This window comes from Triticum dicoccoides, chromosome 4A (assembly GCF_002162155.2).
Source record: "Triticum dicoccoides isolate Atlit2015 ecotype Zavitan chromosome 4A, WEW_v2.0, whole genome shotgun sequence".
In the NCBI taxonomy this organism is placed as follows: Eukaryota; Viridiplantae; Streptophyta; class Magnoliopsida; order Poales; family Poaceae; genus Triticum; species Triticum dicoccoides.
The window spans coordinates 169,249,609-169,263,409 of NC_041386.1; positions in this window are offsets into that span (position 1 = coordinate 169,249,609).

Genomic DNA, 13,801 nt, shown 5'->3' on the forward strand with positions numbered 1-13,801 from the left:
CAATTCCATTTTTTATAGTTTTCTTTTATAAACTAAACTAGTGATAAAACAAGAAACTAAAAGACTCGATTGCAAGATCTAAAGATATACCTTCAAGCACTCACCTCCCCGGCAACGGCGCCAGAAAAGAGCTTGACGTCTACTACACAACCTTCTTCTTGTAGACGTTGTTGGGTCTCCAAGTGCAGAGGTTTGTAGGACAGTAGCAAATTTTCCTCAAGTGGATGACCTCAGGTTTATCAATCCGTGGGAGGCGTAGGATGAAGATTGTCTCTCTCAAGCAACCCTGCAACCAAATAACAAAGAGTCTCTTGTGTCCCCAACACACCCAATACAATGGTAAATTGTATAGGTGCACTAGTTCGGCGAAGAGATGGTGATACAAGTGGTATGTGGATAGTAGATAAAGGTATTTGTAATCTGAAATTATAAAAACAGCAAGGTAACAAGTGATAAAAGTGAGCGTAAACGGTATTGCAATGCTAGGAAACAAGGCCTAGGGTTCATACTTTCACTAGTGCAAGTCCTCTCAACAATACTAACATAATTGGATCACATAACTATCCCTCAACATGCAACAAAGAGTCACTCCAAAGTCACTAATAGCAGAGAACGGACAAAGAGATTATGGCAGGGTACGAAACCACCTCAATGTTATTCTTTCTAATCAATTCGTTGGGCTATTCCTATAAGTTTCACAAACAGCCCTAGAGTTCGTACTAGAATAACACCTTAAGACACAAATCAACCAAAACCCTAATGTCACCTAGATACTCCAATGTCACCTCAAGTATCCGTGGGTATGATTATATGATATGCATCACACAATCTTAGATTCATCTATTCAACCAACACAAAGGACCTCAAAGAGTGCCCCAAAGTTCTACCGGAGAATCACGATGAAAACGTGTGCCAACCCCTATGCATAGGTTCATGGGAGGAACCCGCAAGTTGATCACCAAAACATACATCAAGTGAATCGCGTGATATCCCATTGTCACCACAGATATCCACGGCAAGACATACATCAAGTGTTCTCAAATCTTTAAAGACTCAATCCGATAAGATTACTTCAAAGGGGAAACTCAACTCATTACAAGAGAGAAGAGGGGGAGGAGAAACATAGGATCCAACTATAATAGCAAAGCTCGCGATACATCAAGATCGTGGCAAATCAAGAACACGAGAGAGAGAGAGAGAGAGAGAGAGAGAGAGAGAGAGAGAGAGATCAAACACATAGCTACTGGTACATACCCTCAGCCCCGAGGGAGAACTACTCCCTCCTCGTCATGGAGAGCACCGGGATGATGAAGATGGCCATCGGAGAAGGATTCCCCCTCCAGCAGGGTGCCGGAATGGGTCTAGATTGGTTTTTGGTGGCTACGGAGGCTTCTGGCGGCGAAACTCCCGATCTATTGTGCGTTCTGGAAGTTTTAGGGTATATGGAGTTATATAGGCAGCAGAAGCATGTTAGGGGAGCCACGAGGGCCCCACGAGGCAGGGGGCGCACCCCAGGGGGTGGGCGCGCCCCTCCCCTCGTGAGCTCCTCCTTCCTTCCTTGACGTGGGGTCCAAGTCCATCGGGTGGCTTTCGTTCCAAAAATAACTTCTCTAGTTGATTTCGTTCCGTTTCGACTCCGTCTGATATTCCTTTTCTTCAAAACACTGAAATAGGCATAAAACAACAAATCTGAGCTGGGCCTCCGGTTAATAGGTTAGTCCCGAAAGTAATATAAAAGTGGATAATAAAGCCCAATAATGCCCAAAACAGTAGATAATATAGCATGGAGCAATCAAAAATTATAGATACGTTGGAGACGTATAACCTCCATGTAGAAGTAGGCATCCTCCGGGTAGTAGTAGTCGTCGGGGTGGCATCTGGCTCCTGGGATCCACCATCTGGTTGCAACAACCGGAAAGAAGAAAGAAAGGGGGAAAGGGGTAGCAAGCAACCGCGAGTACTCATCCAAAGTACTCGCAAGCATCAGATCTATACTAAGTATTCATTGGTATCAAATGGAAGGGTTGTATTGATGACCCACAAGTATAGGGGAACCATCGTAGTCCTTTCGATAAGTAAGACTGTCGAACCCAATGAGGAGCAGAAGGAAATGATAATCGATTTTTAGCAAGGTATTCTCTGCAAGTACTGAAATAAGTGGTAACAGATAGTTTTGTGATAAGATAATTTGTAACGAGCAACAAGTAACAAAAGTAAATAAAGTGCAGAAAGGTGGCCCAATCCTTTTTGTAGCAAAGGACAAGCCTGGACAAACTCTTATATAAGGAAAAGCGCTCCCGAGGACACATGGGAATATCGTCAAGCTAGTTTTCATCGCGTTCATATGATTCACGTTCGGTACTTTGATAATTTGACATGTGGGTGGACCGGTGCTTGGGTGCTGTCCTTACTTGAACAAGCATCCCACTTATGACTAACCTCTATTGCAAGCATCCGCAACTACAACAAAAGTATTAAGGTAAACCTAACCATAGCATGAAACATATGGATCCAAATCAGCCCCTTACGAAGCAACGCATAAACTAGGGTTTAAGCTTCTGTCACTCTAGCAACCCATCATCTACTTATTACTTCCCAATGCCTTCCTCTAGGCCCATATAATGGTGAAGTGTTATGTAGTCGACGTTCACATAACACCACTAGAGGCTGGACAACATACATCTCATCAAAATATCGAAAGAATACCAAATTCACATGACTACTAATAGCAAGACTTCTCCCTTGTCCTCAGGAACAAACGTAACTACTCACAAAGCATATTCATATTCATAATCAGAGGGGTAATAATATGCATAAAGGAACTAAACATATGATCTTCCACCAATTAAACCAACTAGCATCAACTACAAGGAGTAATTAACACTACTAGCAACCTACTAGCACCAATCCCGGACTTGGAGACAAGAATTGGATACAAGAGATGAACTAGGGTTTTGAGATGAGATGGTGCTGATCAAGATGTTGATGGATATTGCCCTCTCCCGATGAGAGGAGCATTGTTGATGCGATGGCGATGATTTCCCCCTTCGGGAGGGATGTTTCCCCGGCATAACAGCTCTGCCGGAGCCTTAGATTGGTTCCGCCAAGGTTCTGCCTCGTGGCGGCAGAGTTTCGTCCGGAAAGGTTGCCTATTATTTTTTTCTCAATGAAGGACTTCATATAGGAGAAGATAGTCATCGGAGAGCCACCAGGGGGCCCACGAGGTAGGGGGCGCGCCCTAGGGGGCGCACCCCCCACCCTTGTGGAAAGGGTGTGGGCCCCCTGGTCCTCATCTTTGGCGAGGATTTTTCATTATTTATTATAAGGTATTCCGTGGAGTTTCAGGACTTTTGGAGTTGTGCAGAATAGGTCTCTAATATTTGCTCCTTTTCCAGCCCAGAATTCCAGCTGCCGGCATTCTCCCTCCTTATGTAAACCTTGTAAAATAAGAGAGAATAGCCATAAGTATTGTGACATAATGTGAAATAATAGCCCATAATGCAATAAATATCGATATAAAAGCATGATGCAAAATGGACGTATCAACTCCTCCAAGCTTAGACCTCGCTTGTCCTCAAGCGAAAGCCAATAACAATAAATATGTCCCCATGTTTAGAGGTAGAGGCGTCGATAAAAATAAAATACGGTCATGAAGGCATCATGATTATTCTCATAACAGCAACGTACATAGATATTGTCATATGATTACTTATGTTCAAGTGATGATCTATTCACAATGCAAAAGTATGAATCAGAAACCTTATTGAGAACCAACAAACTATAACCTCAGTCATTGAAGCAATTGCAATTTATCATAACATTAGAAAGAGTCCATGTCAGAGCTAAAAAGCAAGTCCACATACTCAACTATCATCTAATCCTTCATAATTGCTAACACTCGCGCAATACTTGTGGTTACGGAGTTTTAATCGGACACAGAGAAAGATAGGGGCTTATAGTTTTGCCCCACAACCTTTTACCTCAAGGGTAATGTCAACAATAATAACTCATGCCCCGCTACATCCAATTAGATATATATATCAAGTTCTTTCCAACATGCTGGGCTTGCCAAAGGATAAAATGAAAAAGGGAGAGGTGAAGATCACCATGACACTTGCATAAGGTAGAAGATAATAATAAAAGATAGGCCCTTCGCAGAGGGAAGCAGAGGCTGCACAAAATCTTAATGCAAAAGAACGTCACTTTATATTGCCCCTTGTGATATGAACCTTTATTATGCAGTTCGTCGCTTTTATTACTTCCACATCACAAGATCGTATAAAGCTTATTTCTCCCACACTAATCATACATATTTAGAGCAATTTTTATTGCTTGCACCGATGACAACTTACTTGAAGGATCTTACTCAATCCATAGGTAGATATGGTGGACTCTCATGGAAAAACTGGTTCAAGGGTATTTGGAAGCACAAGTAGTATCTCTACTTGGTGCTGAGAATTTGGCTAGCATGAGGGGGAAAGGCAAGCTCAACATGTTGGATTATCCATGACAACATACTTTATCTCAGATATAAGAAAACATAACCCATTATGTTGTCTTCCTTGTCCAACATCAACTCTTTATCATGTCATATTTTGATGAGTGCTCCCAACCATAAAAGATGTCAATAATAGTATATTTATACGTGAAACCTCTCTTTCCTTATTACTTCCTATTAATTGCAACGATGACCAAAGCTGTGTCTGCCAACTCCCGACAACTTTTAATCATCACACTCTTTCTATGTGAAGTCATTACTATCAATAAGATCAATATGAACTTTTGTTTCTTCTTATTCTTTTTCTCTTTTCTTTTATTCACCCAAGATCATAGCAAGAAAATCAAGCCCTTGACTCAACACTAATCTTTATTATATAGCTCACAGACTCGATTACATAGAGAGATCATAAGGCAAAACTCAAAACTAGATCATGCCATAAACTTTATTCTACTAGATCAAAATACTACTAATAGGATCGAACTAAGGAAAATGGTAAAGATAGGAGTTGTGATTGTGATACGATACCGGGGCACCTCCCCCAAGCTTCGCAGTTTCCAAGGGGAGTGCCCATACCCATGTGATTATATCTCCTTGGTTGGTGAAGAAGGTGGAGGTGTTCTTGATGATGTGGGCTTGTCATCCATCTTCTAAGGGATAGGTTCACCATCATAGAAGGATGGTCGAGTCTCCAGAATCCTCGAATCTGTAGCCAAACTCATTCTTTTGAATCTATATTCATACTCACAGTTTTGGTTTTGCAGGTCATAGATTTGGGCTTGGAGATGCTCGATCTTCTCATGTAGCTTGAAGATGGCCTCCTCCGTGTTCTTGGCATCCGGCTTGTAGTTGTCAGTGAACTCCGCGAGCATCGTGTGGCTAGCGTTGATTCCATGCTCCACCATCCCCTGGCACTTGAAAATTTGTTGCTCCATTGCTTCGAGCCTCGTCTCCACGCTTCCGCTTCCCTTTGGTCCCTCAGCATCGCGGATGTGCAACAACCCATCACACATCTCAATGGTTTGAGGGTGTCGCAGCACGTCCGCGAGGTAAAGGCTGATGACCTTCTCGAAGAACTTGTCCTTGGAAGCACTTGGGGACGTCATGATAATCTAGATCTGTCAAAAAAACAGCTCGAAACAAAAATAGAGAATATTTGCGTGATACATGAGTCAAAACCTTAGGGAGAATATATAGTGAATTTTTACCAACCAAAATACATATCGTGCAAGAAAACGGAGCCCGGAAGGCACATGAGGTGCTCACGAGGTAGGGGGCGCACCCAGGGGGGTAGGGCGCGCCCTCCACCCTCGTGGGGCCCTCGTGTCCTTCCCAGACTGCTACTTAATTTTCTATTTTTCTAAATATTCCAAAACGGATAAATATTGCCTTAAAAATTGTTTTGGAGTTGGTTTACTTACCGTACCACATACCTATTCCTTTTCGGAGTCTGAAACATTCTGGAAAGTGTCCCTTATGTATTCCTCCGGTGTTACAGTTTCAATAATATTGGTTTCAATGTTTATGGGATTACCTGAGATATAATGTTTAATTCTCTGACCGTTTACCACCTTGGGATTTGTGCCTTCAAAGTTGTTGATTTTTATGGCACCGGAACGATAGACCTCCTCGATAACATAGGGGCCTTCCCATTTAGAGAGAAGTTTTCCTGCAAAAAATCTTAAACGAGAGTTGTATAGCAATACATAATAACCTACATTAAACTCACGCTTTTGTATCCTTTTGTCATGCCATCTTTTAACCTTTTCTTTAAAGAACTTGGCATTTTCATAAGCTTGGGTTCTCCATTCATCAGGTGAGCTAATATCAAATAACCCCTTTTCACCGGCAAGTTTAAAATCATAGTTGAGCTCTTTAATAGCCCAATATGCCTTATGTTCTAGTTCGAGAGGTAAGTGACATGCTTTTCCATATACCATTTTATACGGAGACATACCCATAGGATTTTTATATGCAGTTCTATAGGCCCATAATGCATCATCAAGTTTCTTGGACCAATTCTTTCTAGACCTATCGACAGTCTTTTGCAAAATTAATTTGAGTTCTCTATTACTCAATTCTACTTGACCACTAGACTGTGGGTGATACGGAGATGCAATTCTATGATTGACGTCATATTTAGCAAGCATTTTACGGAAAGCACCATGAATAAAATGTGAACCACCATCAGTCGTTAAATATCTAGGGACTCCAAACCTCGGAAAAATAACTTCTTTAAGCATTTTAATAGAAGTGTTATGATCAGCACTACTAGTTGGAATAGCTTCTACCCACTTAGTAACGTAATCAACAACAACTAAAATATGTGTATATCCATTAGAGGCAGGAAAAGGTCCCATATAATCAAAGCCCCAAACATCAAATGGTTCAATAACAAGTGAATAATTCATAGGCATTTCTTGACGTCTACTAATATTGCCAATTCTTTGACATTCGTCACAAGATAGGACAAACTTACGGGCATCCTTGAAGAGAGTAGGCCAATAAAAACCGGATTGCAATACCTTATGTGCAGTTCTATCTCCCGTGTGGTGTCCTCCATAAGTTTCGGAGTGGCACTTGCGTAGCATCTGTTCCTGTTCATGCTCAGGTACACAACGTCTAATAACACTGTCTACTCCTTCTTATAAAGATGTGGGTCATCCCAAAAGTAATGTCTCAAATCTTAGAAGAACTTTTTGTTTGGTTGGTATGTGAAGCTAGGTGGTATAAATTTAGCAACTATGTAATTAGCATAATCAGCATAGCAAGGGGTACTACGAGAAGTACTTATGACATTTAATTGTTCATCAGGAAAGCTATCATCAATAGGTAGTGGGTCATCAAGAACATTCTCTAACCTAGATAAGTTGTCTGCAACGGGGTTCTCGGCTCCTTTTCTATCAACAATATGCAAATCAAATTCTTGTAGCAAGAGAACCCATCTAATAAGTCTAGGTTTAGCAGCTTTCTTATCCATAAGATATTTAATAGCAGCATGATCAGTGTGGATAGTTACTTTAGAATCAACAATATAAGGTCTGAACTTATCACAAGCAAATACAACTGCTAAAAGTTCTTTTCAGTAGTAGCATAATTTCTTTGAGCATTGTCTAGAGTCTTACTAGCATAATGGGTAACATTTAATTTCTTATCAACTCTTTGCCCTAGAACAGCACCTACAGCATAATCGCTAGCATCACACATAATTTCAAAGGGTAAATTCCAATCAGGTGGCTGAACAATAGGTGCAGAGACTAATGCTTTCTTAAGTATTTCAAATGCTTCTACATAATCATCATCAAAGACAAATGGTATATCTTTTTGTAATAAATTAGTCAGAGGCCGAGAAATTTTTGAGAAGTCCTTAATGAACCTCCTATAAAATCCGACGTGACCAAGGAAACTTCTTATACCTTTGATGTCCTTGGGACATGGCATCTTTTCAATATCATCAACCTTGGCTTTATCAACTTCAATACCTCTTTCAGAAACTTTATGCCCCAAGACAATACCCTCATTAACCATAAAGTGGCACTTTTCCCAATTCAAGACAAGTCTTCACATCTCTGCAAAACTCGATCAAGATTGCTCAAGCAATCATCAAAAGAAGATCCATAGACGGAAAAGTCGTCCATGAAAACCTCACAAATCTTTTCATAAAAGTCAGAGAATATAGCCATCATGCATCTTTGAAAGGTAGCAGGTGCATTACATAAACCAAAAGGCGTACGTCTATAAGCAAAAGTACCAAAAGGGCATGTAAAAGTAGTCTTTGATTGATCTTTAGCCAACACAGGTATTTGAGAGAAACCAGAATAACCATCTAGAAAGCAGTAATGTGTATGTTTGCATAATCTTTCTAGCATTTGATCGATAAAAGGTAATGGGTAATGATCTTTCTTAGTAGCCTTATTTAATTTGCGGAAATCAATTACCATCCTATAACCTATAATAATTCTTTGTGGAATCAATTCATCTTTATCATTAGGAACAACAGTAATACCTCCCTTCTTAAGGACACAATGAACAGGACTTACCCACTGACTATCAGCAACGGGATAAATTATACCTGCATCCAGAAGCTTTAGTATTTCTTTTCTTACCACTTCTTTCATTTTAGGATTCAGACGTCATTGAGGATCACGAACTGGTTTGGCATCTTCTTCCAAATTTATTTTATGTTGACATAGAGTGGGGCTAATGCCCTTAAGATCATCAAGAGTATATCCAATAGCAGCACGGTGCTTCTTCAGAGTTTTCAATAATCTTTCTTCTTCATGCTCTAAAAGGTTAGCACTAATAATAATAGGATATATCTTCTTTTCATCAAGATAAGCATATTTAAGATTATCAGGCAACGGTTTAAGCTCAAACACGGGATCACCCTTAGGTGGAGGGGATCCCCTAGGATTTCAACAGGCAAATTGTGTTTCAGAATAGGTTCCTGTTTAAAGAATACTTCATCTATTTCTCTTCTTTCATTCATAAACATATCATTGTCATAGTCTAGCAAATATTGTTCTAAAGGATCACTAGGAGGTACGGAAATAGAAGCAAGACCAATAATTTCATCCTTACTAGGCAATTCTTCTTCACGGTGTTGTTTACTAAATTTAGAGAAATTAAATTCATGTGTCATATCATCCAAGCCAATAGTAACAACATTCTTTTCGCAGTCTATCTTAGCATTAACAATGTTCAAGAAGGGTCTACCAAATATAATGCGACAAAAGCTATATTGTGGGGAACTAAGAACAAGAAAATCAGCAGGATATTTAGTTTTCCCGCACAAGACTTCAACATCTCTAACAATTCCCACTGCTGAAATAGTATCTCTATTAGCAAGTTTAATTCTAACATCAATATCTTCTAACTCAGTAGGTGCAATTTCATGCTTGATTTCTTTATACAAGTCATAAGGTATAACACTAGCACTAGTACCCATATCACATAAGCCATGATAACAATGTTCTCCTATTTTAACAGAAATAACAGGCATGCCTACCACAGGTCTATGTTTATCTTTAGCACAAGGTTTAGCAATTCTAGTAGTTTCACCGCAGAACTGAATAACATGCCCATCAATATTATCAGACAAGAGCTCTTTAACAATAGCAACATTAGGTTCAACTTTAACTTGTTCAGGAGGTGTATAAGTTCTAATATTGCTTTTACGAACCACAGTTGAAGCTTTAGCATGATCCTTTATTCTAACAGGGAAAGGTGGTTTCTCAACATAAGAAGTAGGAACAATAGGATCATTATAAGTAATAGTCTTTTCTTCAACTTTAATAGGTGCAGCTACTTTTACTTCTATGGGAGGATGATATTTAAACACTTCTCCTTAGGGAGATCAACATAAGTAGCAAAAGATTCACATAAAGAAGCTACTATCTCAGAATCAAGTCCATATTTGGTGCTAAACTTACGGAAAATATTGGTATACATAAAAGATTTAACACAATCAAACTTAGGTGTCATACCTGACTCCTTACCATTGTCGAGGTCCCAATCTTCAGAGTTGCATTTAATTCTATCCAATAAATCCCATCTAAATCCAATAGTCTTCATCATAAAAGAGCCAGCACAAGAAGTATCGAGCATGGTGCGATTATTTTGAGAAAGCCGAGCATAAATTTTTTGAAGAATTGTTTATCTTGGAAGCTCATGATTGGGGCATGAATATAACATTGATTTAAGCCTCCCCGAAGCTTGAGTGATGCTTTATCCTTCGTGAGGCCAAAAATTATATATATAATTGCGATCACGATGAACAAGATGCATAGGGTAATACTTTTGATGAAATTCCAATTTCAATCTTCTATAGTTTCATGATCTCGTATCATCACATAGGCTATACCATACCAATGCGTCTCCCTTCAAAGATAAAGGGAAGACCTTCTTCTTAGCAACATCATCGGGTATACCTACAAGCTTAAATAATCCACAAACTTCATCCACATATATTAGGTGTTCATCAGGATGCTTTGTTCCATCTCCTGTAAAAGGATTAGCTAGCAGTTTTTCTATTATACCCGAAGGATACTCATAAGGAATTTCATTTTCAATAGGTTCAGTAGGTTGAGGAGCAACTCTTTGCTATACTGGTTGGGGTGAAGATACCCCGAACAAGTCCCTCAGAGGATTACTTTCCATAGTAACAAGTGACAGTAAATTTCAGCACACTATATAAATTTTTCCTTACCAAATTCCACCTACCAAAGGCGCTTCACTCCCCGGCAACGGCGCCAGAAAAGAGTCTTGATGACCCACAAGTATAGGGGATCTATCGTAGTCCTTTCGATAAGTAAGAGTGTCGAACCCAACGAGGAGTAGAAGGAAATGATAAGCGGTTTTCAGCAAGGTATTCTCTGCAAGTACTGAAATAAGTGGTAACAGATAGTTTTGTGATAAAATAATTTGTAAGGAGCAACAAGTAATAACAGTAAATAAAGTGCAGCAAGGTGGCCCAATCCTTTTTGGAGCAAAGGGCAAGCCTGGACAAACTCTTATATAAGGAAAAGCACCCCCGAGGACACATGGGAATATCGTCAAGCTAGTTTTCATCACGTTCATATGATTCGCGTTCGGTACTTCGATAATTTGACATGTGGGTGGACTGGTGCTTGGGTGCTGTTCTTACTTGAACAAGCATCCCACTTATGATTAACCTCTATTGCAAGCATCCGCAACTACAACAAAAGTATTAAGGTAAACCTAACCATAGCATGAAACATATGGATCCAAATGAGCCCCTTACGAAGCAACGCATAAACTAGGGTTTAAGCTTCTGTCACTCTAGCAACCCATCATCTACTTATTACTTCCCAATACCTTCCTCTAGGCCCATATAATGGTGAAGTGTTATGTAGTCGACGTTCACATAACACCACTAGAGGCTAGACAACATACATCTCATCAAAATATCGAACGAATACCAAATTCACATGACTACTAATAGCAAGACTTCTCCCTTGTCCTCAGGAACAAACGTAACTACTCGCAAAGCATATTCATATTCATAATCAGAGGGGTAATAATATGCATAAAGGATCTAAACATATGATCTTCCACCAATTAAACCAACTAGCATCAACTACAAGGAGTAATTAACACTACTAGCAACCTACTAGCACCAATCCCGGACTTGGAGACAATAATTGGATACAAGAGATGAACTAGGGTTTTGAGATGAGATGGTGCTGATGAATATGTTGATGGATATTGCCCTCTCCCGATGAGAGGAGCGTTGGTGATGACGATGGCGATGATTTCCCCCTCCGGGAGGGAAGTTTCCCCGGTAGAACAGCTCTGTCGGAGCCCTAGATTGGTCCCGCCAAGGTTCCGCCTCGTGGCGGCGGAGTTTCGTCCCGAAAGGTTGCTTATTATTTTTTTTCTTGATGAAAGACTTCATATAGGAGAAGATGGTCATCGGAGAGCCACTAGGGGGCCCACGAGGTAGGGGGCACACCCTATGGGGGGCCGCCCCCACCCTCGTGGAAAGGGTGTGGGCCCCCTGGTCTTCATCTTTGGCGAGAATTTTTCATTATTTATTATAAGGTATTCTGTGGAGTTTCAGGACTTTTGGAGTTGTGCGGAATAGGTCTCTAATATTTGCTCCTTTTCCAGCCCAGAATTCCAGCCGCCGGCATTCTCCCTCCTTAAGTAAACCTTGTAAAATAAGAGAGAATAGCCATAAGTATTGTGACATAATATGAAATAACAGCCCATAATGCAATAAATATCGATATAAAAGCATGATGCAAAATGGACGTATCATGTATCTGTGGACTGAACTGCAGAATGCCAGAATAGAGTGGAAGGCCTAGCCTATCAAAGACTAGCATCTTCAAGCAGCTCCAAGCATCTTGTAGCATGTAGAAGAGTAAAGAATAGCAGTTTATATTTAACAAACATGTTGTAGCATTAACGCCTAGAGATACTTCCTCGATTCCCTGCGAGAAAGCAATCCCGGAGCCACATATCCATCACATGTCTCAAGTAACCAGTTCTAGTTATAATAGATCAGGATACAAGTCTAAATGTCCGTTACCGTGGACACGGTATTCGACTAGATAACTTCCCTGCAGGGGTGCACCACGTTTTCCAACACACTTGATTACTCTGGCCGGACACACTTTTTTGGGTAATGCCCGGCCTCGGAAGGTCAACACGCCATAGCCCTACTGTAACACCCCGGTGTAATGATGCTACAGTAACCCCTGGGGTTAAGTTAATCTTTTTGCTAAACATGTGCCTGATCATTATTGTCTCATGTTCTTTCACATTCCGGTTGAATTCAAATTCAAATTTTGTCTGAAATTCAAAATGCTCAGACATGAACACAAAAATGTTCATCATGTGCCAAATAATCCACAACTAATATTGGTGGTGAACCAACATTTTTGCAAAAGGTTTAAGTGGCCTAAGCTACTTAAAGCAGTGACCTAAGAAATAAATTAAATGCCTTTTTAATTTATGAAAATGGCAAACTATTTCTAAAGCCTCACAATCTTTTTTTTGGCAGCGCCTAATAATTCTTTGAGATTGTTTTGGCCAGTGGCATAATTTTGCAAAGTCAATTGTGGCAAAAAGAAAATGCAAAAGCTGCTGGAAAAGAAAAAACAAAAAAAACAAAGAAAAGGAAAAGCCCCCCCCCCCCTCAACTGGGCCGACTGGCCAGCTGGCCACCGCGCCCCCCTATGGGCCTCGGCCCACCTCAACCAGCCGGCCCAGCTCCCCGCATCGCTCTCCCCTCCCTCCTGTTCCCCCGGTGCGCACCGCTACAGGGGCGCGTCGCCGCCCGACCACCTCGCCGGCAACGCCGCGGGTGGATAAGGGCCCCTCCCCTCGACGCCTCGACCTCCTCCCCACCTACCTCCACCCACTCCCCTACTCGCCCTCTCCGCTCTCTCCCTCACTCTCCAGATCCCCTCCCCACCTCAACCGAGCGCCGCCGTCGCCATGGCTGTGCCGTAGTCGCGGCCACCGCCTACCCCGCGCCTCGCCAGAAGGTCCAGGAGACTCGCCGTCGACGCCTCCTTCGACTACCTCACCGGAACGAGGCGGGGAAGCCCCATCAGCGTCGCCATCGTCCTGTCTTCCCCAACGGTCCCCGCCACCACTCGTCGGTGATTCGTCGCCCCCAGCACCGGCCCGACCTCCCTCGAGCCCCCTGCCACCCCCCTACAGCTCCCGGTGAGCCACCACGTCTCTCCCCTCGCTCCCCCGCACGGATCCATCACCGTAGCCTCCGCGCCATTTTTGCCCGAACGGAGCTCCGCCACCGTGGCTGCTGCT